The following is a 12,796-nucleotide window of genomic DNA, read 5'->3' as shown; positions in this document are numbered from 1 at the left end:
CGGAGAGGTTTAGGGAGGGAATTCCAGAGTTTAGGGCCCCAGGCAGCTGAAGGCACGGCCGCCAATGGTGGAGCGGTGGGAATCGGGGGATGGGCGAGAGGGTGGAATTGGAGGAGAGCGCAGAGATCTCGGAGGGTTGTAGGGGCTGGAGGAGGTTACAGAGATAGGGAGGGTTGTAGGGGCTGGAGGAGGTTACAGAGATAGGGAGGGTTGTAGGGGCCGGAGGAGGTTACAGAAATAGGGAGGGGGAACGAGGAGGCCATGGATGGATTTGAAAACGAGGATGACAATTTTAACATCGAGATGTTGCCGGACCGGGAGCCAGTGTCGGTCAGCGAGCGACAGGGGGTGACGGGTGAACGGGACTGGGTGAGAGTGAGGACACGGACGGGGAGGCAGAGTTTCACAACAATTCAACACAGCACAAGCCCTGTGAGTGAAACTGACTTTTAATTCGAGGCCCCTGTATTAGAAGGAAACTTTTCATACTCACGGCATTCGTCACTGCAGAGAGCTGGCAACAGAGAATAAATGAGAAAAGAGCAGACCGTCAGTGACGAGATTCACAAGGGGTTAATTCTGCCTTTCCACACTTCCAGCTGGGGTTGTATATAGAGAGCTTGTGGGTCAAAGAATGCAGACTTATTTAGCCTTATCCTCAACTCTCAGCCTCAGTGACTGCAGGCATCCGAGCTGGAAGTGGAGCGGGGGTGACAACTTTTCCAGAAATTACACTACATCTCTGTAACACATAACGCAACGATATTAATATAAACAAGCAATGCACAGGAACACATAACGGGCGCACTTAACAACCTACCCGATTTACATTTTGTTTCAAGTCAATAACTCAACAGAGTAGAGTAATCAAGATATGACAGTCGATGAGACAATTTATATACTCACAAACAGGATATCCATCGGGACTGCAAAGTCTTAAAAATAAGACTTGCGTTTCTCTAGCGCCCTTCACGACCTTGGGGCATCCCAAAGCACTTAACAGGCAAACGTTTTGAAGTGTGCCCACTGTTGTAATGGAGGACGCGGAGCAGCCAATTTGCGCACAGCAGGATCCCACAAACAGCAATGTGATAATGACCCAGATCATCTGTTTTTCGGTGATGTTGGTTGGCGGATAAATATTGTCCCCAGGACACCGGGGAGAACTCCCCCCCCCCCCCGCTCTTCTTCCAAATAGTGGCCGTGGGATCTTTTACACCCCCCTGAGAGGGCAGACGGGGGCCTCGGTTTAATGTCTCATCCAAAAGGCGGCACCGCCGACAGTGCGGCACTCCCTCAGTACTGACCCTCCGACAGTGCGGCACTCCCTCAGTACTGAGCCTCCGACAGTGCAGCACTCCCTCAGTACTGAACCTCCGACAGTGCAGCACTCCCTCAGTACTGACCCTCCGACAGTGCAGCGCTCCCTCAGTACTGCCCCTCCGATGGTGCAGTGCTCCCTCTGGACTGACCTTCCAACAACGCGGCACTCCCTTGGGAGTACTCCAGCATAATCTCCCAGGCCAACAGCAGGAGTCACAAGCATGGAGTGTGGAGAGGGAAAACTGGGTCTAGACATAACTTTGGAAGTACAGTTGACTGCAGCCGTCTAGACAAAGAAGACAGCCATTCACTACCTTGCAGACACACTGAGACGATTAACCGGTTAACCCCTTATTCAGCCTGTGTTGGATAAGGGACCAATATTCGTCCCATGACAGTGGGAGCACAGTGTATTGCAAGATTTAATTATACTCCTGTAGATGCAGGTGGAGGAGGGTTGAATTAATAATAATTAAGAATAAAATGCAGAATGTTCTTTATCAGAAAGTCCCGTCTGACCTGCTTTCAACTTCATCTGTAGAAAAGCATGTACCATATCTAAAGGTTCATAGTCTGTAGGGACAAAGAGAATCTCCAGTCATTAAAACTAATTTTCCTCAATAATATCCTACAATGAAATTAGGGAGGCTGTAATAAACCCTCTGGTCCATCCAGCCTGCCCCATGCAACTGCGATGTCTCATTGCCTTGCTTTGCCCCAAGCTTTCTTGCACGTTATCCCACCGGGAGACTACGTGAAGGATGCAAAGTTGCTGGACTTAATGAAACGTGCCAGAAAACTGATGCTTTCAGATGTAAGTGAATTTTTTAATGGCCGTTATAAGTCTTAATTGCTGCCAAACAACCCCTCTGGCCCCGAAAATTAACTTTACAAGTGTGGAGTCTCATGCCTTCGGAATGTTACCATTGTTGGAGATTCTTTTTCAAAAAGTTTAATTTTTTAAAACTTTTTCCTTAGCTCCCTCTTTGATCCCAACTTTTTTTTCTCCCTACTTTGCCTTCTGTGCATGACATGGTGGATGGGGGGGGAGGGCGTAGAACTGGAACATTCCTATCAGACCTAATTAGGCGATCTGAACTGGTTCAGGGGCTGGAGATGCGCAGGTAGAGAGAGAAAAACGGAGGTAAACGTTTCAAGTCGAGGACCTGCATCAGAACTGAGAGAAATGTCAGAGATTTAATGGCTTATAAGTGAGTAAAGAGGCAGGGAATTGGGGTGGGGGGTGGGGGGGGGGGGGGGTGGGGGGAAGGGGGGTTATGGGGGATGGGAAGGAATGGTCAAAAAGGCAGGCCTATAGTTGGGGTGGAAGGTAGGAGCGGTTAAATGAGTAAAGGGATAATGGTGCAAGATAAAGAGGGGTGGCGATAGGACAAGTGAAGGAACAAAGTCTAGGGGAGGTGTGAATGGCAACAGCAGAATTACCATCAAACGCTGCTGTCTGAAAAAACAGGTGTGGTGGTTATGACCTTCAGCCGTCAAGGTTAAAAAGTGGCGCGGAGAATCCAGGAGATCACTCGAACTCCGATCAAATTAACTCTTCCGACACAGCGCGAGTTCTCGCTGAAGGAATTGTAGGGATCAGCACCGATCGCTCGAACCTGTTCCGCACATCCCATAATAACTTCCTCCAACCTCTGAGTTACATTGAGGTTTGGCGCAGAAACATGCCATTCAATTTCATCAATTAAATTAAGGAAAGCCAGTGCAGATTTGTTAAAGGCAAATTGTGTTGAACTAACTTGCTGGAGTGTTTTTGAGGAGGTAACAGGGAGGGCCGATGAGGGTAATGTGGTTGATGTGGTGTACACGGACGTCCAAAAGGCGTTTGGCAAAGTGCCACATGACAGACTTGTCGGCAAAGTTGAAGCCCAAGGAACAAAAGAGACCGTCGCAGCACGGAGATGAAGTTGGCCGAGTGACAGGAATCAGAGAGTCGTGGGTGAACGGTTATGTTTCAGACTGGAGGAAGGTATATAGTGGGGTTCCACGGGGTCAGTTTTCCAATCACTGCTTTTCCTGACGCATGTCAATGACCTAGACTTGGGTGTGCAATTTCAACAAGTGCAGATGACGCAAAACCTGGAAGTACTGTGAAGTGTCAGGAGGATAGCGATAGACTACAAGAGGACATAGACAGGTGGAATGGGCGGACGGGGGGCAGATGGAATTTGATGCAGAGAGGTGTGAAGTGATACATTGTGGTAGGAAGAACGAGGAGAGACAATATAAAATAAAGTGTACAATTCTAGAGAGGGTGCAGGAGCAGAGAGATCTGGGGGTGTATGTGCACAAATCATTGACGGTGACAGGACAGGTTGAGAGAGCGGTTAATAAAACACACGGGGCCCCGGGCTTTTAAATAGAGGCATTGTGGACAAAAGCAAGAAAGTTTTGAACCTTTATAAAACACTGGTTCGGCCGCAACTAGAGTATTGTGTCCAATTCTGGGCACCACACGTTAGGAAGGATGTGAAGGCTTTCGAGAGGGTGCAGAAAAGATTCACCAGAACGGTTCCAGGGAGGAGGGACTTCAGTTACGTGGATAGATTGGAGAAGCTGGGGACTGTTCTCCTTAGAGAGGAGAAGGTTGAGAGGAGATTTGATCGAGGTGTTCGAAACCACCAGGGCTCCGGACGGAGTCGATCGGGAGAAACTGTTCCCGTTGGTGGAAGGATGGAGAGTCACAGGACACCGATTTAAGACGATTGGAGAAAGAAGCAATGGCGGCTTGAGGGGGGGTGGGGGGGACTTTTTTGGGCAGCGAGTGCTTGGGATGTGGAATGCGCTGCCTGAGAGTGTGGTGGAGGCACATTCAATGGTGGCTTTCAAAAAGGAATTGGATAATGTTGTGAAGAGTAAAGTTGTGCGGGAACTACGGGGGAAAAGGCGGGGGCAGTGGGACCAACTGAGTTGCTCTGACAGACAGCCAGCACAGACAGGATGGGCCGAATGGCCTCCTCCTGTGCTGTAACAATTCTGATTCATTCATCCCAACACATATGTGCTGGTGTTTCTGTTCCACACGAGCCTCCTCCCACCCCCCTCTCTCTCCATCTCACCCCATCACCATATCCTTCTATTCCTTTCTCCCTCATGTGTTTATCCAGCTTCCCCCTTAAATACATCGATACTGTTCACCTCAACCACTCCCTGTGGGAGCGAGTTCCACATTCTCACCACTCTCTGGGGAAAGAGGTTTCTCCGGAATTCCCCATTGGATTTATTAGTGACTGTCTTATATTGATGGCCCCGAGTTCTGGTCTCTCCCCCACAAGTGGAAATATCTTCTCTACGTCTACCCGATCGAAACCCCTTCATCATTTTAAAGACCTCAATCAGGTCACCCCTCAGCCTTCTCTTTTCCAGAGAAAAGAGGCCCAGCCTGTTCAGTCTTTCCTGACAGTTATAACCTCTCCGTTCTGGGATCATTCTAGCAAATTAATTTTTCACCTGCTCCATGTGATTTTTATAATATGGAGACCTGAACTGTGCACAGTGCTCCAAGTGTGGACTAACCAAGGTAGATGGAGACCGGAACTGTGCGCAGTGCTCCGAGTGTGGTCTAACCAAGGTATATGGAGACCGGAACTGTGCACAGTGCTCCGAGTGTGGTCTAACCAAGGTATATGGAGACTGGAACTGTGCACAGTGCTCCGAGTGTGGTCTAACCAAGGTATATGGAGACCGGAACTGTGCACAGTGCTCCGAGTGTAGTCTAACCAAGGTATATGGAGACCGGAACTGTGCACAGTGCTCCGAGTGTGATCTAACCAAGGTATCTGGAGACCAGAACTGTGCACAGTGCTCCAAGTGTGGTCTAACCGAGGTATATGGAGACCGGAACTGTGCACAGTGCTCAGAGTGTGGTCTAACCAAGGTATATGGAGACTGGAACTGTGCACAGTGCTCCGAGTGTGGTCTAACTGAGGTATATGGAGACTGGAACTGTGCACAGTGCTCCGAGTGTGGTCTAACCAAGGTATATGGAGGCCAGAACTGTGCACAGTGCTCCGAGTGTGGTCTAACAAAGGTATATGGAGACTGGAACTGTGCACAGTGCTCCGAGTGTGGTCTAACCAAGGTATATGGAGGCCAGAACTGTGCACAGTGCTCCGAGTGTGGTCTAACCAAGGTATATGGAGACTGGAACTGTGCACAGTGCTCCGAGTGTGGTCTAACCAAGGTATATGGAGACCGGAACTGTGCACAGTGCTCCGAGTGTAGTCTAACCAAGCTTCGCTATAAGTTAAACATAACATCTTGGCTTTTCAATTCTGTTGTTCTGGAAAGGAACTCAAGCCCTTTGCTTTGAATCATCTTTGAAAGACTGAGGATAGATGGACTGGATGCGGCCACACATGGGAGACCCATAAAAGACATCTGAACTCATTTAGTGGCCAAGGCTTGGAGTATAAGAGCGGGGAGGTTACGCTAGAACTGTATAGAACATCAGTTAGGTCACAACTAGAGTACTGCCGACAGCTCTGGTCACCGCATTACAGGAAGGATGTGATCGCATTCGAGAGAATACAGAGGGGATTTAACGGAGGATGTTGCCGGGAATGGGGAATTTTCACTCTGAGGAAAGATTGGATTGGCTGGGGGTTTTCTTTGGAACAGAGGAGGCTGAGGGGGAGAGTTAATGGAGGTGTATAAAATTATGAGGATCCGGGATTAAGTGGATAGGAAGGACCTATGTCCTTTAGCAGAGGAGGGGTCAATGGAAAGATTAGAGGGGAGTTGAGGAGTAACTTATGGTAGGGGATCTGGAACTCACTGCCTGAAAGGAGTGTAGAGGCAGAAACCCTCAACTCGTTAAAACAAAAACACGCTTGGAGATGCACTGGAGGTACGGAGCAAGATTTGGAGAGTGGGAATAGGCTGGATAGCTCTTTCCCGGCCAGCACGGACACGATGGATCAAATGGCCTCCTCCTGTGCCATAGATTTTCGATACAACTCTCTGAATCCATTAAATGTCCCCCCCCCCCCGCCCCTGGAGAGTTACTTACCCAAGGTAAAAATGAATGGGTAAATGAGATCCATCAATTTCAGATATCCTTGGACCATGCCATCAGTGTAAACTAGAGAAAACAAGAAGGAAGACTGAATTTCATCTCCGTTTTAATAGAATAACCAACATATTAAGCACCATATTTGATGTTCCTTTTAGCTCCCCCATCACAGCTTTCTTCCCTGCCTCGGAGGATCTGTCTCTTGCTAAAGCACAGATCCACAGGTACCATTTACTCAGGTAACTCTTCTTCATTGCGTGTCATTCGACCATGGGGGGGGGGAAATCACAGCTCAGCCCCGACGCGTCTCCACTTGCTGTCGACGCGCACGCACGCACGCACTTTCCCTGCACGGTGACCGTCCTCTCCCTCCATTCATCTCTCTGCCTCCTGCCCCCTCCCCCCACCCCGTCCCTCCCCCTGCCTGATTCCTCCCCTGCCTCTCTCCCTCTCATCTGTTCTATTCGTGAAAGCCAGCTGGTGAAGGATAGAATTGGAGAACGTCTTTACACACTTACATAAGCAATTTATTTGCAGAGTGACACATTACAAGCGTGTAACTCCGAACCCAAGTACAGTTTCAGTCAGTTCCTATTTATAGGGGCTCGGGTGAATCCCTAGTTAGTGTTCACCACCTGAATATAATTAAGTTCAATTTAATATACAGTTAACACCATCTTCCATTCCCCTTCCTCGATAATTCCCTTCCCTCTCATTTCTATTCTTCCTTCTTCTCCTCTCCTCTCTCTGCCTTTTTCCTTCCCTCTCCCTCCCACCGTCCCTTTCGTTTTCTCTCCCTCCTCCATCCCTCTACTCCCTCCCACCCACTCTCTCCGGTATCACTCTCCTGCCTCCTTCTTCCCTCTGTCGCCTTCTTTCTCACACCCTGCCTCCTTCCCTTCCCCTTGCTCTCCCTCCTCCCCTTTTGCAGGGACTGAATGCCAATCCTGCCCTTATTGGAGACCTCCCTGGTAAGATTGGTCAGCTGTGCACCGAGCAGACACTGAGCCTTGAAGCTTCCTTGCCTGGGCCACTCTGGGCCACCCTGGGAGTGTATTTATCAAAAGGCCAGGGGACACGAGGGGCGAGTGGGAAGTGGGGAGGGGTGGGGGGGGTGGTTGTGGGTGAATCGAATTTCTGGAAACATTGACTGAAGTTACGAAATACAATATTGCTTCATGTACATCATTCTGTAATTTATCACGTCTCCAAACCTCCATGGCATCTAAAGTCTGAAGACTTGCATTTCGATAGCGCCTTTTACCAGCTCAGGACGTCCCAAAGTGATTCACAGTCAGCGGAGTTCTTTTTTTGAAGTGTGCTCACTGTTGTAATGTAGGAAACATGGCAGACAATTTGCGCACAGCACGATCCCACAAACAGCAGTGTGATAATAACCCGGATCATCTGTTATTTTTAGTGATGTTGGTTGAGGGATAAATATTGTCCCCAGGACACCGGGGAGAATTCCCCCTCCACCTGCTCTCCGTCCAAATAGTGGCCGTGGGATCTTTAACACCCCCCTGAGAGGGCAGACGGGGGCCTCGGTTTAATGTCTCATCTGAAAGACGGCACCTCCGACAGTGCAGCGCTCCCTCAGTACTGACCCTCTGACAGTGCGGCACTCCCTCAGTACTGACCCTCCGACAGTGCAGCACTCCCTCAGTACTAACCCTCCGACAGTGCAACGCTCCCTCTGTACTGACCCTCCGACAGTGCGGCACTCCCTCAGTACTGACCCTCCGACAGTGCGGCACTCCCTCAGTACTGACCCTGTGACAGTGCGGCACTCCCTCAGTACTGACCCCCCGACATTGCAGCACTCCCTCAGTACTGACCCTGTGACAGTGCAGCACTCCCTCAGTACTGACCCTCCGACAGTGCAGCACTCCCTCAGTACTGATCCCCCGACAGTGCAGCGCTCTCTCAGTACTGACCCTCCGACAGTGCGGCACTCCCTCAGTACTGACCCACCGACAGTGCAGCGCTCCCTCAGTACTGACCCTCCGACAGTGCGGCACTCCCTCAGTACTGACCCTCCGACAGTGCGGCACTCCCTCAGTACTGACCCTGTGACAGTGCGGCACTCCCTCAGTACTGACCCCCCGACATTGCAGCACTCCCTCAGTACTGACCCTGTGACAGTGCAGCACTCCCTCAGTACTGACCCTCCGACAGTGCAGCACTCCCTCAGTACTGATCCCCCGACAGTGCAGCGCTCTCTCAGTACTGACCCTCCCACAGTGCAGCACTCCCTCAGTACTGATCCCCCGACAGTGCAGCGCTCTCTCAGTACTGACCCTCCGACAGTGCAGCACTCCCTCAGTACTGACCCTCCGACAGTGCGGCACACCCTCAGTACTGACCCTCCGACAGTGCGGCACACCCTCAGTACTGACCCTCCGACAGTGCGGCACTCCCTCAGTGTTAACACCGGGCGTGCCAGTGCACGTCTTTGCGATCAGGTCGGTGGAGCTGAGTGACCTGAAGCCGGAAATTTCCGACCGAGGCCCCAGAACACGAGACCATCTCGCCCAACGTCTCTCAACAGCAACTGGAACCAGACTGAATTGCGCGGAGATGGGTTCAGCTCACCCATCGTGAAGTCCTTGGTGTAGGTTAACACGGAGTTGAGTTGGGAAGTGCATTCCTGTTCTGTCGTGACGAGCAGGCACCTCTTCATCAGTTCCAAAAACTTGGTCCATAATCGTTTGTCGCAGTTAATGCAGCAACGAGCTGGATTGCTCAGCAAGGCGAGAAACATCAAGGAAAGTGCTGGAATCGCAAAGGCCAGCTTCATTCTGATGCCCCGGGGTCTGCTGGACTGAGCTTTCTGTGCATTGACCACCCCCCCGCCTAAAAGCTTGTTCTGAAGGGGTGGGGGGACTGCAACCCGTAACAATGGTCTCCAGGGCACTGGTGAAGACACAATGCACTGCATCACAATTTTCCTCCAACCCACCATTCCAAGTGCTAGTCAAGAATTGGAGTGGATTCCAAGGGAACAGAGAGAGAGAGAGAGACATAAAGCGGTGACACCTGGAAAGGACACCAATAAGCTGAGAAGAACACACTTCGGAGTTGGAAATTCATTTTCGAAAGGCCACCAGCATTGGCCCCATAGTTACAACCAGGTGAGAAAGGGGTCTAGGGTTCCCTTTCAGCCTTCACCTGGTCTCACTGTAACAGGGTTTAATTTTAAACACACTGTGTTTTGAGCTCCCCCTTGGTGAATCCTTGTTCACAGCTTTCCAACGAAAAGACAAAGAAACCAGCACAAGCAGGCTTTCTTAGGTTTAAAGAAGAAAAGTGAAATTTATTAAACTTCAACTCGAATTCGGTTGACGCTTACAGATACACGGCGCGCCCCGCACTCGCTTGCATGCGTGCAGATAGGGACAGGAAGGAGCAGATGAGAAGATAAAGTGGGAAAGTTTGAGGCAATCCCCGGGGAGGGTTTTTTGTTACTGTGCGTCGAGCTCACTGTCGAGTCCTCGGCGGAAGACATGGTCTAACTTTTCGTTGGGGCCCAGTATTCTTCTTCAACCTTGTTCACTGCAGCAGACTTTCCTCTCTTGGGGTTCCTGTGTCTTCAGTTAGTTTTTGGAATTCTGTGAGAAAGAGATGGGAGCAGACAGGAGAGAGGTTTTCAGTCCAGGGGTTAAACTGCCTTCTGCCAGTTCAAACTCTGTCTGCATTGGTGGTCATCTTCCAAGATTCTATAGACTCTGGAACAGTTCCTACAGATTGGAGGGTCGCTAATGTAACCCCACTACTTAAAAAGGGAGGTAGAGAGAAAGCAGGGAATTATAGACCAGTCAGCCTGATGTCGGTAGTGGGAAAAATTCTACAGTCCATTATCAAAGATTTTATAGCAGAGCACTTAGAGAACAGTGGTAGAATCGGACAGAGTCAGCATGGATTTACGAAAGGGAAATCATGCTTGACAAATCTACTAGAATTCTTCGAGTGTGTAACTAGTAGAGTTGATGAGGGGGAGCCAGTGGATGTGGTTTATTTAGACTTTCAGAAGACTTTTGACAAAGTCCCACATAAGAGATTAGCGTGTAAAATTAAAGCGCATGGGATTGGGGGTAGTGTATTGCGATGGATAGAAAATTGGTTGGCAGAAAGGAAACAAAGAGTAGGAATAAATGGGTCTTTTTCCGAATGGCAGGCAGTGACTAGTGGGGTACCGCAGGGATCGGTGCTAGGACCCCAGCTATTCACAATATATATTAATGATTTAGATGAGGGAACTAAATGCAATATCTCCAAATTTGCAGATGACACAAAACTGGGTGGGAGGGTGAGTTGTGAGGAGGATGCAGAGAGGCTTCAGGGTGATTTGGACAAGTTGAGTGAGTGGGCTAATGCATGGCAGATGCAGTATAATGTGGATAAATGTGAGGTTATCCACTTTGGTAGCAAAAAGAGGAAGGCAGATGAATGGTTATAAACTGAGAGGGGAATATGCAGCGAGACCTGGGTGTTCTCATACACCAGTCGCTGAAGGTAAGCATGCAGATGCAACAGGCAGTAATAAAGGCAAATGGTATGTTGGCCTTCATAGCGAGAGGATTCGAGTACAGGAGCAGGGATGTCTTGCTGCAATTATACAGGGCCTTGGTGAGACCACACCTGGAATATTGTGTGCAGTTTTGGTCTCCTTATCTGAGGAAGGATGTTCTTGCTACAGAGGGAGTGCAGCGAAGGTTTACCAGACTGATTCCTGGGATGGCGGGACTGACGTATGAGGAGAGATTGAGTTGCTTAGGATTATATTGGCTGGAGTTCAGAAGAGTGAGGGGGGATCTCATAGAAACCTATAAAATTCTAACGGGACTTGACAGGGTAGATGCAGGAAGGACGTTCCCGATGGTGGGGGGAAGTCCAGAACCAGGGGTCATAGTCTAAGGATACGGGGTAAACATTTCAGGACTGAGATGAGGTGAAATTTCTTCACCCAGAGAGTGGTGAGCCTGTGGAATTCGCTACCACAGAAAGCAGTTGAGGCCAAAACATTGTATGTTTTCAAGAAGGAGTTAGATATAGCTCTTGGGGCGAAAGGGATCAAAGTATATGGGAGGAAAGCAGGAACAGGTTACTGAGTTGGATGATCAGCCATGATCATAATGAATGGCGGAGCCGGCTCGAAGGGCCGAATGGCCTACTCCTGCTCCTATTTTCTATGTTTCTATATTTCTAGGTCTTGACAGTTTCAAACTCCCCAAGTTGGCCAGCGGGGTGGTTACGTGACCGACTGGTTTGCCCAGGTCTGTTCTGTGCAGTGTATGGGAGCAGGGGGTAGCTCCCTTGTTCCAACACTGTCTGCTAATATGCAAAAATGTCATTCCGGCCAGGGGTCTGGAAATTCCTTGTAACCGGCCTTCTCTTCTTCCCAGCAACAGTTTGAAATTCAATGCCCCGTGCGGCTAAATTAATGTGCCTCGTTCTCGGCAGGTGGGGACCTGCAGGACACCACCCAATACTGAAGAAATGGCAACTGAAGCCAACTGATAGATCCCAAAGATGCTGCAACAGAAATAAAGTCACTCGAAATGTAGGGTAGCAAATTGAAGGAGGTCAGATAAAGACGTAGAGGTTTTGAACAAGACTTGATGGGGAGAGTTTGAGGACATCCACATTGCGTGTCTTAATTTTTAGGAAAACTATGAATGAAGGACACTTGTAATGTATCGGTGGACATGATGTGATAGCTCAGGTGTGGACAGAATTAATTATTATATTTGTTGTCGGCATTGCGTGTGTCATCACGGGTGTGATAGGAGTCATCGACTACAAACTGACGGAATGCTGCACTGTCGGAGGGTCGGGACTGAGGGAGCTGTTTGCCGTCTGTGGGATCTTGCTGTGCGCACGTTCCTACATTGCGACAGTGGCCGCCATTTCGAATGAAACACGCTTCGTTGGCTGTGGGGCGTTGCGGGCGTCCTGAGGTGGAGACAGGCGCTACCGCAATGCAGGTCTCTCTCGATTACCTGCCCCCTCCTACATTGCGTTGTTTGAGCGGAAAGCCGGAGGGTCCTGGCTGGAAGGTTTCCCTCCCAAGGGACCTGGGCTACGAAGCCAGCCCGCAGTCGTAACCACCGCTTGTCGGAAAGAGTCTCTGATACTCGGAGGGGTCGGTGAGCTGGTTTCGGAAGCAGAGCGCAGCCTGCTGCAGTCGAACTACCTTGAACGCCGGCCTACCATAGACTGTTCATTAATTTCACCCGAAGAGGCATCGAGTGGCATCTGACTATTCGACTCTGGGACACCGCACCAATCCAGGAAAATACTACCAGACGTTACAACCCGGTTATTTTATGATTCCTAAGTAACAGCTATAAAATCAATATTACCATCTTCCATGGTTAAACATTGGAAATTGAATGTATGTGCATGAGGGTGAAGAAGATTAAGGAGTTAGAAAAT

The sequence above is a fragment of the Heterodontus francisci genome, chromosome 39 (genome assembly GCF_036365525.1).
Source record: "Heterodontus francisci isolate sHetFra1 chromosome 39, sHetFra1.hap1, whole genome shotgun sequence".
Classification (NCBI taxonomy): domain Eukaryota; kingdom Metazoa; phylum Chordata; class Chondrichthyes; order Heterodontiformes; family Heterodontidae; genus Heterodontus; species Heterodontus francisci.
This window is presented reverse-complemented; position numbering follows the sequence as displayed.